Here is a 16,609-nt window from a genome sequence, read left to right as displayed (position 1 = left end):
TGTTCCTTCTTTGTGTGCCGTTACCGTTGGCGCTTCATTTTTTGAAATCTGTTCGTTATATAGGTTCAGATAGAATGAAGAAAGTTTTCATCTTTGAAATAAACAAACTATGGTATACAGCTTCTAGCACGTTGTTATAGATCAATTTGCTTTTCATTGTTTTTCTTGCAGGGTTTTTATTTACAGCCCACCGCGGCGGGCTTATGTGCATGCTCGCGCGAGTAAACGCTGTTGGCGCGCACCGAAGCATGAACACATCGCGCAGCAATGCAGTGACGAAGCGTGCAGAGCGATAAATTTTGGTGACCGAACTTCTTGCGTAGCTTTGCACCTTAAGTATGAAGCAGAATATTCATTCGTGTGATGGCTGCATAAAGTAAGAGTCAAATACGTGGCTAGCTTATTCTTCGCATGTTTTTCCTTTCTTGTTTTCAAGAAGTCTAGTATTACAGGACCACGTGTACATTCTTTAGTAGCCGGCAATAAATAAAAGGCTACAAGCAGACAAGAAACAGAAATACGGTCAGTATCATTCTTTGCATTGTTACGGATTACTTAAGGTTGTTGCTTTTTATTCTGCGTAATTCGAAGTACGAAGGCAAGCAAGGACCAGTACCAAGCTAACAATGATGCGCAATCTTCGTCCCGGAACTGTACGCCAAAGCCAGTCGGTCAGTCCGCCCTGTCAAAAAGAAAACAAAAAAAAAAACACCCTTTTAAACGAGTTGCGTTTCAAGATCGCAAACATGGTCAAAACTGAGTCATAGTTAGAGGGATAGAGAGAAATCGAGAGAAAGAAAAGAAAGCAGAAAAGTAGAGATCAAGAAGATGAACGTCTTATTTGCTGCACTACTCAGGGTTAAGTGAAGCAGTAGAAAGAGAGCAATTGGGAAAAAGGGAACGCTATACACGTACGTCAAGACGAGACACAGTAAAACTAAATATGGCTACTCAGGCCAGTACACTTCGAAAACTTTGGTGACAACGAATATACAGATGATCCTAGGAATTTCGCGTCTACGTATAATCGGGTAAAATACCTGGATCCATTAAGAAATATATTAAATATTTTAGTGATCTGCCTTTGGCGCACATGATAATACTTGCACGACTTCATCTGTTTCTTCTCCTTAGTCGTAACTACGTGTGCTTGGGATGTAATCGAGGGGACCTACTCGCGGGAGGTTTGACAGTGTAGGGATCTGGGGGATATCACTGTGGCAGTTGTAATGCGAAGTTGGCGTATCCTCAGTGCTCACAAAGAAAGTGGTAGCTGTATTGTATATCCAGCGAAGCATCCAACGACTCACGCCCGCCGCATGAAGAGCGTGACGATGCCTTTTTGCGACAGGCTTTCATACGCTCCTGTGATGTCAAGCAATAAGGCGGCCCATAGACATTTACAGCACTCTTAGTGCATGACGTACATTACTATGCTGACGACATAATCAAGTAATGAGTGGTCACGCCGGAAACCAGCCGTAGTATTTGGTGTTTGGACAGGCATTGTGCTACTTGTGCTACATGTAGACGTGCAAAGATCACCCTCTACGTACCCCTGTAGCCACCCAACATGACTGGGCTGTAGGACGTAAGTTTCAAAGAAGACTTGCCATATTTCCGAAACGGAACTAGACGATCAGTTTTGCAGCTTGTGGGAGCCGTGCCGCCTCGCCAGGATTCGTTCCGGAGATCGACTGGCAACACTTCGCTCCCGTTCACCAAAACAGCATAGCACTCTGCACGGGATTCCGTCAGGTCCAGGAGATGATAAACGTCTGCACAAACCAAGTGTCGGCTTCAATTCTCGTATTTAATTTCAACGTATTCTGATGATATGAGTTTCCCATTGTGATGGCATCCGGTGTAACACACCTTCAGGTGCGAGGGAGGAGCAGACTTGAACTTAATTTTGTAATGAAGACCTCTAAATATAATCTGAGAAAATGTGCATTCATGGCGTTCACGCGTGCCCATGATGCATTACTGCACATCAGTCAATCGGCATAGGAAACCATGAGCAGGATGAACAAACGTTCTGATCCCATTATTTATAGACACCTCTCACGGAGCCCCCACCTGCGGTACATCGATTCCCCGTCTGCCTACAGGTATCGGTCACCTTTTCAAGTTGTCTGTTGAAACATTTTGGGAAATGCACGGGATCGCTATGGTGCAGATGTATATTGGGTGCTTTTTCGCATTCACGGGAGAAAACAAAGTGATTTTGTTATCGCCGGCTCTCAATCTGCTTACCCTATAGACCTACTCCTCTTACATATAAGAAGTACAAACACAGACGGCTGGGTCATGCCGAACATTTCTACCACAGCCATTGATCCCAGCAAAATTTGCCACCAAGTTCAAACTTCTCTCTTGTCAACATTCATCGGCTGCAGCATTCGCAGCTCTTCGTGTCTTACTGCATCTTATAAATGAGATGTATATTTGCTGCGCCTCGAAGGTGCATCTGCACCTGGGACTTTAACTGTAACTAGCATTAAAAAGTGCAGCGATAACCGTAACAACAAGTTACATGCTATAAAGGTATTGTTTACTATTATTATTGGTTAAATAACCAGTTAGTGCACTTTAATCGTGCAATATTTCCTTATATAAGCGTTAAAATTCCCTGACTTTCTTGTATTAGCAGATTTGTAAAGCTATGTGTCTTAAAGGCTGGCAGAACAGAACAGTACTGTTGCCTGTTCTGAATGAAGGCTGACACAATCGACATTTTTGCGATTTGTTCAAGCATGTGCAATTTTTCAATCAACGCAAGCGCTAATAGTTGCGTAATGACGTCAAAGAAGTTCATAAAAGCAGGCATCATAGTACTCAATATGCGCACTGGTGTTCCTTCTTTAATATATTTCTAGGTCAAGGCGATGCAGCCGTGCGTGACATCATCTGTTACTTCTCTCTTTGCCATACAATAAATAGTGCACATAATGTGGCGATAACACCTTCGCTTTGCACATGTTAAGCCAGCAATAGACCGCTACATATGAACACACGAACAATTCAGGACAACTTCATAATGAATTCGTAGAAAAGAATTTGAGCAGTGTACGCGTCTTCCCCGCACTCACATAACAAGGCATCTGAAAAAAAAAATGTTCGCATACAATTCGTCCAAACACTTCCAAAAGCTTTGACTGAAACATCGTATGCACATTTCATCCCACAATTTGTACAACTCATTGAATGATATGGCGCTCCGGTCATGCACATAATAAAATTAGAATAATTAAGGTAAATGATGGGACTGAAGTCCATTTGACTGCGCCTGCGCAGTAGGCGGAGGGCTCCGGATGAATTTTGACCACCTGGGGTTTTCCAGCGTGCGCCTAGTACACAAGCGTTTTTTTTTTTTTCGCACCTATCAAGATGCAGGAGCCGCGACCGGGAACCGAGCCCGCGACCTCGTTCTCAGTAGCAGAACGCCACAGACACTCAGCCACCGCCGACCAGCACTAACCATACCGCGTAGCGTAATATTTCTCGGATAGTTTGATTTATTTCTACACCTTTTAAGGCTCTGGCTTGCTGGCCTTGTAATGCGTAAACTGGCCATAGGGCCTGTTGCCTTTTTTCCCCTTTTGTCGGGAGGCAACTATATCCTGCACAGAACGTTTAGCTTACGCAATTAGGTATTTTACTACTAGTAGACGGTTGCTTAGAGAAAGAGAGAGAGAGAGAGAAATAGAAGAGAGGAAAGGCTAGGAGGTTAACCAGACGCACGTCTGGTTTGCTACCCTGCACTGGGGGAAGGGGGTATGGGGACTAAGAGAGAGAAAGAAAGGGATGAAATAGAGAGAGCACAGTTTCGTGCGCATTTGAAGGTTCGCACCGAGTCTACACACGGTTGCCAAGACCTGTCGACTTTAGGTGTTTCAACAACGCTTTCGTGGCTTTCTTTGCCATCGACGCGTTTGGCCACGGTCCAACGATTTTCATTTCCGAAAATGGTCTAGAGTCCAGCTAGTGGGAGACGGTACGGCCAGCCTCTTGCTCGGATTCTATGCTGGAAAACAGCGCACTCTGGCCTTTTCTTATATTGAATATAGAAGTGCCTGCGGCAGAGCGCCTAGGCTGTGTTCTGTGTATTATTGTTGTCCTTTTGACAGAGCAATTGGCCATTCGCCACACAAAGAAATGTATTATCGTATCTATATCATACAATAATTGAGGTTTGGCTGTCTTTTCAGACACAGCACGACGTTGTTCTGTCTGAAGTTCGTATTTTTGATGAAGAGAAACTGTTAAGTACGCTGCACTTAATCAGTTGGATTCACGGTCTTTAACAAATTAATGCGCGTAAATTTTATTTCTCGAGAGAGGTAACAATCTGTTCACGAAAATAACTTAATGATGCCGCCATTGAAGTTATTTCATAACGAGAGGACAAAACGTGCGCACGCGGGGTGAAAAACAAAACAATAAGCAAGCGAAAGAAGTTCCCTTTTTGATTTCAAGTTAAAAAAGAAAAGAGGAAACACTAGTAAGGAGTTGTCGCCAGGTAAAAAGTAGTGGTGGAGAAATCTAAGAGCTCGAAGTCGCAATGGTAAAAGGGAACAGGTCCGAAGTCATGGAGGGAGAACAGGAAACGGTTGCTGCGAGACAAGGCGTCGGGAGCTCGGGCGCGTTAGGCCGGTCGTTTCGCGCCAAGGGAGACGTGAGCAGAGCGGAGGCGCAGGCACGCTTGCCAGGGAGAGACACAGGAAGCAAGCAGACAAACAAGAGAGCGTGGCAGCGACGGTGGAGGGAAAAATAGAAAAAAAAGAAAGAGAGGATGAGGACGCCAAAGACGGAGAGGCGGCTACAGAGCCAGGAGCATTTGAAAACCACCCGAGGCAGCAATTCAAGATCGTTATCCCGGGCGCCATCCCAGCGCCCGGCACAAGGGTCCGAACAATCCTCGCCCGCGACTTTCCCTTCTCCCCAACTTGCACTTCTCCGCATCTGGCACGGTCTTCGCTCTCCTCGCAACCATGCAGCGGCAACGGCATGCTGCGAGCCATATGAAAAGACCAAGAAGGGAAGAAAGCCAGAGGGTATAAAAAAGAGGGAACGGGGCGAGGGGGGCAGAATGACGAGGCGGCGGCAGCAGTCGCAGCAGCAGAAGCCTTGGGCTGCCGCCGCGGTGTGTACGCAAAAATAATATCCGTCTCCTCTCGTCGAGCTAACCTCCTCGTCTTCCGCGGCGCACTTTCACTGGGTCGCGTCTCCTTCCCTCTCGGTTGTGATGGCGCCCGCCTTTCCGTCCGCGGCACGCGTCTCCATGGAGACGGCGAAATATCAAAACACAACCAGAAACAATAATAATGCTCGCCCAGCAGCACGAATACGTCAAAGTTGTCAATGGCAACCACACACATTTAATAACCGAAACTCTTTTTCTTTTTTCCTCTCTCTCGTCTTTTTCTTTGTGTAGCTCATCTCTTCTTTTTCTTTCTTTGTCGCTGCTTTTCCCCGAAGAGCGAGCGCGTTTTCGGCAGTCGCTGATTTCTCCCCCTCACGCGGCGCACTGTCGCCTGTCCTCGGCGCGCGTTGCTCCTCAGGCGGCGAAAGGAGGCGGCCGAGGGAAACAAGGCGCTGCTCCCGTTCCAGACAGAACTCGAGCCAAGTATATATGGGCGATGGTTGCGGGGGGAGAGGCGCGAGCGCGAGACCAACGGGCATAAAAGCGGCCCGCGAGGAGGAAGTAGAAAAAAAAAAAACACGGAGGGAGTAAAAGAGATTGCCAGGCGTAAGAGACCGGCAGGCACCACACTGCGCGCCTGAGAGCGCCAAGCGCGCCGGGCTCCGTGGTATGGGCACTGAAGAAAAGAATTAAGGAGAGCAGCGTGCTCGCTCGAACCGAATAATTAGATTCTCTCTCAGCTTTTATTCCAGGCCGAGGAGTTTCTTTCCTCGGGGACCCTTCTCGTGCTCTTGATTCTCCTCATTTATGTGCGTAGGTTTTCTTTTCTCGCCCCCTTCTTCTGCTCATTGATGAACACCGGCGAGAAGAAGAATAAAAAAAAAGTGAATAGAGAAGAAACAAGCCGCGGCACAAACAAATAAGGGAAATGGGACGCCGCGGGGAAAGGCGCTGGGCAGGAAAGAGAATGAAACGCAAGATGGAAGCGTTTGTTTGCTCTACGCGCCAACGCGAGAACTCGCCGGGGAATGAACGAACAAAGAGGCCAGTTTATTTCATAGGAGTCGTGCCTTCGTCAGAGGCGGGTTCTTTCGGTGAGGCTGAAATTTCTTTCTTCGCTTCGCCCGAGGATTGCAGCGGGCTGCGTCCGAGCGCTCGACTCTGGTTTTCACAAAAGCCACTTGTATCGTGGTCGCACGCGCCGACGACGCAGCAAACGTGAGCCTCGTATACGAGATGAGGTATGCGAAAGCTAATCCAAGCACGTCTTTCTCGATGTGTATATACGTTCTGGCGCAGTCCCAGCAGAAAGAACGCTGGGAAAAGCGACTGATATGTTGACTTAAGCAGGAGGCAATGACAAAGTCACGTCTATAGCTAAAATATCCGAACAGTGCTATGTGCAAGTGCTATCATCCGTGCTCTGAATAAATGCCAATGATAACGCCGCACAATGTAACAATGACCTAAGTGTGGTGTGGTAATAAAACAGGCTATACGCCTCACTCAAAGTTACCTAATTATTAGTGTCAGCAGGGATAGAGGCTACCATATTCTCTCGACATAGCTGAAAACGAAAACGAAAACTATGTGAGATTACCTCCGAGAAGCATTTCGGAGTAATAATCTGCTTGAGAGAATGAAGGAAGAGCAAACAACCACATTCATCGACAGCAACAGTACGCGAGTTCTCACGATACCCCCCGTAGACATATAAGCTAAAATCGGTAGGAAATGAGCGATTTGAATGGCCAGCTCTTGGTTTATACAAACCCTCTCAGCATACCTCTGCTCCCTCTCCTGCCCCGGCTTCTTTTTATTATTATTATTATTTTTTACCAGAAATACCAGCTAGCTCAATACACGGCCCAACAACCTTTTCATCATACTTCTCGAAGAGAGTCCTGGGGTGGCTTGTTCAAACACTTAATAACGAAAATAATGACGAAGTAAAAACGTGTTCTAGTGCGGACTAGCAGTTGTCTAGAAAACAGTTAAGAAGGCATTCTTAAATTCCTTATTATTTTCGTTATTAAATGTTCGTGCAAGCCGCCCCTGGTTATTGCATAAAAAAAAAAAAAATTCTGACACCTTAGTGTCCGGTGCAGTACATTTCACGCGGTTTACATCAGCTCCTTATCGGAAAGCTCTTCTAATAAGCTCCGCTTTTCTTTTGCCGCTCTTTGTTCCCTAGCGGACGTCAAGTGGAGCTTCGACGCACCGAACCTTACTGGTTCTGTTCTTTCATTTAAAAGCAATTTGCGCGGGGCCTGCCGCCCCTAAAAATAAACCATAAAATAAACAATCGGGGCCCCGTTGCCACCAAATGAAGAAAGCGGCGCGCGAACAGGGGAGCACGAAAACTGCAGGAGCGCACAAAAGCCGAGTCGGGTGCTCTGGAGCATGAAGAAAGCCCCGAGCTCAATATCCACCACATCTGAAGGAGCGGGAGAAGAGAGGAAGGAAACAAAGGGGCTCGCGAAACAACAACGCCGGCTAAGGAGAGCGAGGGCGAATCGAGCGAGACGCCAGGAATCGAGAAAACACACGCGCGCACACACACACACGCACAAAGGACGCAGCGAGATAATACCGTTGGCCCGAAATTATTTCTCAGCGGGAACATTGCAAGTGACAGGAAATTAAGAAAACAGAGGGTCACCTGCAGAGAGGGAAAGAGCGAACACAAGAGGCACCGCTGCAAGAGAAATGGATTTAGCTGGCGCTGTTATTTTCCCGCCTCATCACCATCCTCGGGCCGGCTCCGCACTCGAGTGTTTGCCTTGCACGCTTCGTCCGTGCGCCTGGCCGGCCGTCCAGTGTGGCACAGCGGGAACACGCCGCTCCTGGCTCGGAGCTCCCAAGCAGTGGCACCGCACCTACACACCGGCGCTACACTTGTTCGCGCGCAAGCGTCCAAGCACTGGGCCCTGGCTCCTCTGTAGGACGTCCCTGGCGTTTGTGGAACTCTGTTGAGAGAGCGTCTACGCAACAACGCAACGGTCACCTGTTGCGAGAGCCTCTGCAAGGGCGCCCTTGTTCTTTCAGCTGACCTTTTCAGTGCCCGTGTCGTGGGCCTATATAGGTGGACCCATCGTTAGCGGGACCCTTAAAGGTCATCAATGTAACCTACGCAGATAACACTGATTATGCGTCATTTGCAGTCACCAGCCACAACTGAGAACACACACACACACACACACACACACACACACACACACACACACACACACACACACACACACATATATATATATATATATATATATATATATATATATATATATATATAGAAACTGATTATCTCTGCGACAGTTCAATGCAAGACCTTCAGATTTCGCCACGAATGTCATACTAACTTTTTTTGAACCTCACTAAATACTACACGACGACGGTCAAGTGTTTGCGCCGTGCCGGCACTGCGTTGAAGCTCACTGCCAATGAACGAGCTCGACCTTCGTGCTGGTACAGAGGCCTCATCGAGGCGACGAGCCACTGATAATCGTTATCTGCCGCCAATGCGCGACAGCACTGCCACAGGTCGACGATCTCCTACGGCAGATATATAGCGTAATGTCTCATCAGCTGGACTGACGAGAGAGAGAGAGAGAAAGAGACAAAAGGGAAGGAAAGACAGGGAGGTTAGCCAGTGTAAATACCGGCTGGCTACCCTGTGCTGGGGAAAGGGGTAAAGGGAATAAAAAAGAGAAAGAAGAGAGAAGAAAAAAAAATGCACACAGTAACGCGATGTAAAGCAACGCCCTTAAGGCCTTGAGTGCCGAAGCGCACAATATTAGCACCGCAAATCGCAGTATGACGTTAGCTAACCAAAGGAGTCTCACTTTAAGACGCGTGTCCTAATAGCTGAACGGAATCCAAGAAGCAATAGTGTTTCATCCATTTTGCAGAAGTCTTGTGATTAGCCGAGTTTCGAGAAGGACGCCCTTAAAATCCACGGTGAAATGCACTGGTTTTCCAGCTATACTTGTATGAACTGCACTTTATCATAGTCTTATTACTGCGTAGATTCAATGCCACAATTGGGGCATGTGTCGTAAAGTGAATAATTATAATGTTAATCAGTGTAACTTTGTCAATTAGCCAACTTAACAATGCGATGCCCTTCTGTTCAAGTCATTCAGATTATATGGCAGAAATGCTCCACCTGCCATTGGATAATTTTAGTGAGCCAACTTTATTGAGTCCCACAAAAAGATGAAGATACCCTTAATGAGGATATTTTTAATGAGTGACACAATAAAGAATCACAACATACACTCAAACGAAGCCAACAATTATTGAACACGCTAAGAACACGCTAAGCTGCCTTTCTTCACGGCATATATACTGTGTAGTCCATAGTTTACGATAAGTGTTAAATTTATAATAATTCGCACATTCCCTATTAAGACGTGTCAATGAAAAAGTCAACTGTTTGCCCGGCTTGCCCCCGCTGGGAACCGAGTCCACAACCACCGCATTGCGCGTGCCGCCGAGCTACGATGACGGTGGTCCCTCCACCAACTTCCTTAGGTATTTAGTTACGTGTATTTATAACTAACCATCCTTGGGAGTGTTAGCCAGCACGAGTCATTGCCAGGGCGGTGGATGTGGAACACCTGCGTGTGTGTAGGAGTGCGTGCGTGTGTGTGCACGTGCTTGCAGACCGGTAGTGGTGTGTGCGAGTGCATGTGCGTGTGTGTGCGTGTGTGAGTGCGTCCGTGTGTTTCAGGCAGTGTTTAAAGCAGGTAAATCCAAGACTACAATGAGAAACTGTTAGAATGGTGATTACTCCAACTCTGAAGCAGAAGCGCGTGCTAAATGATGCGCAAAAGCGTGACCGGAAGAACTTCAATGGGACGTATGCTAATTTCTTCGTTTTCCTATATATGCCTTGCGTTTGTATAACTAAACGTATCAGTAAATCGCGCTTTTTTTTTCTGGCAAAACACGTTATACATAAATCGGGCATCCGGAATATTGCAGCTGATTCGAAGTGCCCAATCACTGAACTATTCCTCATAACATTCGCTGGCCTCGCATCAAAGCGAAATGCAAGCCAAACTCGGTATTGTTTCACATCACCGCACTGCATGATTCTGCCAATTTTCGTTGCCCGTGTAGTCGCCTCTGACAGGCTTGCGTTATTAGAGGCGATCAGTTTTCATTAATAAATCATGGCGTGATTCATCGCTCCTGGGTGGCATCACCATGGCCAACCACGCACGTATCTCTCTATCGTATTTTTGAGATCACTCTCCTCCTTGTTGTATTGCTTTTTTTCTTTCCCCAGGCCATTTTTTGGGGGGGAACTACAGGGATTTTTGGAAAGAAAAAGAAAATGGGCGAAAAAAGGTGCCCTCTCCTTCGTTTTCCCGAGCCGTGGGTGCGGGAATTGTTAAGGCAAAAGGTTTTTTTTTCTTTTTTTCTTCGCGGGCGTGGGTGGATAGCCGGGCAGGCGTGTGGCTGGGTGTTTCAGCCGCGAGGCTGGGAAGGTAATAAAGCTGGGACTCTTTGAGCCGCGGCCACAGATTAGACGCCTGGACGCTAAGCGATTTGGCGTCGCGCGGGCGTCTGTCTCGCGATAATTAGGATCGTGCCTATCGGGGCCGACGCACAGGACGAAAATGCAGAAAAGAGAAAGATCGCTCGAAAGAAGAAAGGGCAGCTATGGCAGCTGCCGCCCCCTTGGCTTCATTTTTCAAGTCCCGTGTCGTTCTTTACGATTGCGAATCTGGTCACGCCTCGATAAAAGATTCACGCGTCGTATATACTACACTAGCACATTGTATACCGCGGCAGAAACATTAACGAGGTGGATGCCGGCCGGAGGCTGATGCAGTGCATTTGGATCACCGTCACCTTGATACAATAAATGTTTAGCAACATCAGACCGAAATGACTCATTGGCTTTGACTTTGTTGTTATCTGATATCCATAAATTACGAAGAGGTTGCGCTTTTCATGAAATCATCGAATTTACAGGCATAGCGTTATCAAAGATAAAGCTTTTTTCTTTCTTGTTCTTATTTGGTGAGTTGTTTATGTTGGTTATAATAGTCAGTGTAAAGCCAGTTTTCCCTCATTTTCTTCCCTTGCCTTTCCTTGTATTTTTGTTTCTTTTGTTTTTGTTTTATGCTAGCGTTCCTTTAGACATGCTTGTTTTTGATGTGTTGTTTTTAACGTTGCTTTAGAGATGTTGTTTTAGAAATGCAAAGCAGTGAGAAAAGGAACGGAACTAGAAATCAGTGGCGGAAAACTGCGCGCTGAAGTTACATTACAACATCGCTTTCGGGCGCTGACCTTGTCGCAAAGAGTTCCAGCCCTAATCATTAGGCTTCAGGTTTTGTTTATAGCTTTGCCGTCGTACGGAACCAGCAGCATCCCAAACTTATATGCGGCTGGAAAGCAAACGAATACGCTTGAAATTTTTTCAGGTCCCAGCTCACCTGTCCCGGGCACTCACGCCGTATCATTTACATTGTCACGACTTGGTCACAGTCACATCGTCGGCCCCTTGCTTGAAACAACAGGAAGTCGAGACAAAAAGGCACCGCGGAAAAGTTATCAGTCAAGAGTGAGACGGACCACCCCGTCGTCAGCGCTTCGCTAGCCGCGAAGAGCCATGCAAAGTGCTGGCTCTAGCAGCGAGGCACATTTGTCGCCATCGAGGGAGCAAAAAAGACAACGCTCCATTGTGCGCAGCGCGAGCGCTGCACACCGAGGAGGCGCGGGCTGCTTTGAGCGCGAGCATGTGTGCGCCTGCGCCGGCTCCCAGGCACAACGAAAGGGAGAAGCTGCCGGCATGGAAGGGTTGCCACTAGGAAGGCCGGGGGGAGAAGCAGAAGGGGACCTTCACCCCTTTCATCTGGTGTATGTTTGGCGGCTCCGTGCTCGACGGGCGCACGCGTGGTGAACGCGTGGCGCGGCGTTCTCCCCACAGGCGCGCCGACCTTGACCCAGAAGATTCGGCCTTCATTCATCACGCTTCCCCCGTTAGGCACCTTGTTCCTTTCAACCTCGCTTTCTAGCCGCTTTCTACCGAGTCATTCATCGGATAGCGTTTATCTAGGCAACTCTCCCCTTTTCCTGCTGCGGAGCGTTTTGCTCTCTGCCTCTCTCTGCGGGATCACCATTCATGCATTGGCGGAGATGTGACCGGGCCTTGGGTGCAAAAAAGCATTCTGACAACTCCGGTTGTATGGTTGCGTCTTTCTTTTTATTTTTAATTTTTATTGTGCAACTGATATTCAGACCGAGACAAGTGTTACTTGGCGTAAGGGCGTTCTTATTGCTTGCCGCTTGTGTCGTGCAGATTTAATTGATTTCTATCTCGCGTTAACAATTGTAGGCAAGCGAGAGTCCACCCCGCGCATCAATGGCCATACAGCGTCTGATCAAAGCTAAGCCTCATATAATAACTCAAATACTTTACAATCTTCTCCTTCCAGCAAACCCTCTTTGTTTAGATCTCATAAATTACATATCAGACTAAATGAAGTACCAATTCTATAATATATGTAAATCTCCAAGTCAACTTACGTGGAGGACGTGGCAGTGACTTTAGTATAAATAACAGCAATAAACGGAGTATCGTTGTTGTCTTTCAGCTGGAATATGTCCGCGTGTTTTTGCAATGCAGCTCTACCACGTCACCGCAGATTTAAGGCTTCCGGTAGCCAGTGTACCTCTATCAGCCTCGTAATCGCCAATTGTCCTCTCATTAAGAAACTCCTTACTGAAGATGTCTCTAAGCGGGTTCGCTAATTATTCTAGAAGTATTCACCGCAAAATACGTACTACTGTAGAATGCCTAATATATATATATATATATATATATATATATATATATATATATATATATTGTTAGTCACAAGGGTCAAGACAATATGAAGCCAACAGAAGATAATGAAGCTAAGCATTAGGGAAATTATGTGTAGGCTTAATTGAAGCGTAGAAATGATAAGCTAAAGGGAAGTACAAGTGGTCGAAAAAACAATTTGTGGCCGGTGGTAGCCGTACCCACAACCTCTGCAATACGCGTGTGTTGCACAAACAGTTGTGCTGCGGTGGCGGTTGTGGAACACCCTTTTTGACCGATGGCATATATACCGGGTGTTTCAGCAAACACTTGGAAACCTTCAAGACGTGGGGCAGATAGCACAATTCTAGTCCATTCTAGTCTACTCGAAGAGGCGGACATTACTTGCACAAGAAATTGAAATGCCCGATCGGCTTATCGACAAAAATTCACTAATTAAGAATTATCTGATTACCTTATAGCACATATTGTAATTTACAAGTTTTAGCGGGTGAGACTGTAGGGCATATCCAGTTGAAACGAATTGTGTGGATCACACCATTTACGAGATATGCGCCGTCAAACTCTCGGTAAAAATGCAATTTCCTTCCAATTACTTTCTTAACAAAGCGTCGTTTTATGCATTGAAGCACAATATTAAGCGGTACGCCAATGCCTTTCTCCGCAAAATTCGGTTCGGGATTTAATATCTCGAAACAAGTGTCACCCTGAGAATTCGTTCCAAGTGGATGCGCCTTGCGAATCCCCCGGCTAGGATTCGTAAATTCCAATATGTGCCATAAGATAACGAGCCAAAAACTTAATTAGTGAATTTTTTAATTAGTGGATTATGCATTTCCATTTTTTTGGGCAAGTCTGCCTCTGCCAGTAGACCAGCTCATGGACTAGAACTGTGCTATCTGCTACACGCAATTTTAAAAACTTATTGAAAGTGTTCGCTGAAACACCCGGTATATAGTGCGTACTACGTGACGCCATCGGTCAAAGAGCATGCTCCCCATCCGCCTCCGTAGCACAACTGGTAGTGCCACGCACGAGTAATGCAGAGGTTGTAGGTTTGGCTCCCACTGGCCGCATATATACATATATATATATATATATATATATATATATATATATATATATATATATATATATATATATATATATATATATATATATATAATCAGCCTGGTTACGCCCACTGCAGGGCAAAGGCCTCTCCCATACTTCTCCAACAACCCCGGCCATGTACTAATTGTGGCCATGTTGTCCCTGCAAACTTCTTAATCTCATCCGCCCACCTAACTTTCTGCCGCCCCCTGCTACGCTTCCCTTCCCTTGGAATCCAGTCCGTAACCCTTAATCATCATCATTATCATCAGCCTGATTACGCCCACTGCAGGGCAAAGGCCTCTCCCATACTTCTCCAACTACCCCGGTCATGTACTATTGTGGCCATGTTGTCCCTGCAAACTTCTTAATCTCATCCGCCCACCTAACTTTCTGCCGCCCTCTGCTACGCTTCCCTTCCCTTGGAATCCAGTCAGTAACCCTTAATGACCATCGGTTATCTTCCCTCATCAGTACATGTCCTGCCCATGCCCATTTCTTTTTCTTGATTTCAACTAAGATGTCATTAACTCGCGTTTGTTCCCTCATCCAATTTGCTCTTTTCTTATCCCTTAAGGTTACACCTATCATTCTTCTTTCCATAGCTCGTTGCGTCGTCCTCAATTTAAGTAGAACCCTTTTCGTAAGCCTCCAGGTTTCTGCCCCGTACGTGAATACTGGTAAGACACAGCTGTTATACACTTTACTCTTGAGGGATAATGGCAACCTGCTGTTCAAGATCTGAGAATGCCTGCCAAACGCACCCCAGCCCATTCTTATTCTTCTGATTATTTCACTCTCATGATCCGGATCCGCAGTCACTACTTGTCCTAAGTAGATGTATTCCCTTACCACTTCCAGTGCCTCGCTACCTATCGTAAACTGTTGTTCCCTTCCCGAGACTGTTAAACATTACTTTAGTTTTCTGCAGATTAATTTTTAGTCCCACCCTTCTGCTTTGCCTCTCCAGGTCAGTGAGCATACATTGCAGTTGCTCCCCTGAGTTACTAAGCAAGGCAATATCATCAGCGAATCGCAAGTTACTAAGGTATTCTCCATTAACTCTTATCCCCAATTCTTCCCAATCCAGGTCTCTGAATACCCCCTGTAAACACGCTATGAATAGCATTGGAGAGATCGTATCTCCCTGCCTGATGCCTTTCTTTATTGGGATTTTCTTTCTTTATGGAGGACTACGGTGGCTGTGGAGCCGCTATATATATATCTTTCAGTATTTTTACATACGGCTCGTCTACACCCTGATTCCGTAATGCCTCCAAGACTGCTGAGGTTTCGACTGTATCAAACGCTTTCTCGTAATCAATGAAAGCTATATATAAGGCTACTGAAGTACTAAAGCGCCAAACAGACGACACAAGAAGAGACACGGACGAGCGCTTACTAACAACTTGTTGTTAGTAAGCGCTCGTCCGTGTCTCTTCTTGTGTCGTCAATTTGGCGCTTTAGTACTTCATTAACATGCACTAACTAGCCCAACAAAAGTTCTGCTATATATAAGGGTTGGTTACGTTCCGCACATTTCTCTATCACCTGATTGATAGTGTGAATATGGTCTATTGTTGAGTGGCCTTTACGGAATCCTGCCTGGTCCTTTGGTTGACGGAAGTCTAAGGTGTTCCTGATTCTATTTGCAATTACCTTAGTAAATACTTTGTAGGCAACGGCCAGTAAGCTGATCGGTCTATAATTTTTCAAGTCTTTGGCGTCCCATTTCTTATGGATTAGGATTATGTTAGCGTTCTTCCAAGATTCCGGTACGCTCGAAGTCATGAGGCATTGCGTATACAGGGTGGCCAGGTTTTCTACAGCAATCTGCCCACCATCCTTCAACAAATCTGCCGTTACCTGATCCTCCCCAGCTGCCTTCCCCCTTTGCATAGCTCCCAATGCTTTCTTTACTTCGTCCGGCGTTACTTGTGGGATTTCACATTCCTCTGGACTATTCTCTCTTCCATTATCGTCGTGGGTGCCACTGGTACTGTATAAATCTCTATAGAACTCCTCAGCCACTTGAACGACCTCATCCATATTAGTAATGATATTGCCGGCTTTGTCTCTGAACGCATACATCTGATTCTTGCCGATTCATAGTTTCTTCTTCACTGCTTTTAGGCTTCCTCCGTTCCTGAGAGCATGTTAAATTCTCTCTCTCTCTCTCTCTCTCTCTCTCTCTCTCTCTCTATATATATATATATATATATATATATATATATATATATATATATATATATATGTATATATATATATATACAATCAGATCATTAAAAGCCAACAAACAAGGACAACATAGAGGAAATTAATTGTACTCGCTAATTGAATTAAATATATGACAAATTAATGGAAATGAAACAACTGGCTGCAGGTGGGATACGTATCCACGTATTCGCATTACGCAATTGAGCTACCACGGCGCCGTATTTCCATCCGCTTTTTAAGGTATTTATGTTTCCCTACACGGGCAGTGTTAGCCAGCGCGGCCACTCAGAAACCTTGGCGGCGCATGCAGACCATCCTTCCTGCCACAGGCC

General features: G+C 46.1%; 1 long non-coding RNA gene across 3 annotated transcripts in view; it reads right to left on the bottom strand.

The window, feature by feature from the left end:
• Positions 1-205: 205 nt before the first annotated feature.
• LOC126545552 (uncharacterized) overlaps positions 206-16,609 on the bottom strand; it is a 213,538-nt gene continuing 197,134 nt past the window's right edge. The window contains exons 4-5 of one of the 3 annotated variants that reach the window (XR_011892834.1): positions 1,614-1,778; positions 206-682 (exon numbers count right to left, since the gene is read on the bottom strand). This is a non-coding gene — a long non-coding RNA (uncharacterized lncRNA). The remainder of the gene's footprint in view (positions 683-1,613; positions 1,779-16,609) is intronic. The other 2 variants (XR_011892830.1, XR_007602385.3) reach the window with 2 other exon arrangements.

The sequence above is a fragment of the Dermacentor andersoni genome, chromosome 1 (assembly GCF_023375885.2).
Source record: "Dermacentor andersoni chromosome 1, qqDerAnde1_hic_scaffold, whole genome shotgun sequence".
NCBI lineage: Eukaryota > Metazoa > Arthropoda > Arachnida > Ixodida > Ixodidae > Dermacentor > Dermacentor andersoni.
This window is presented reverse-complemented; position numbering and strand designations above follow the sequence as displayed.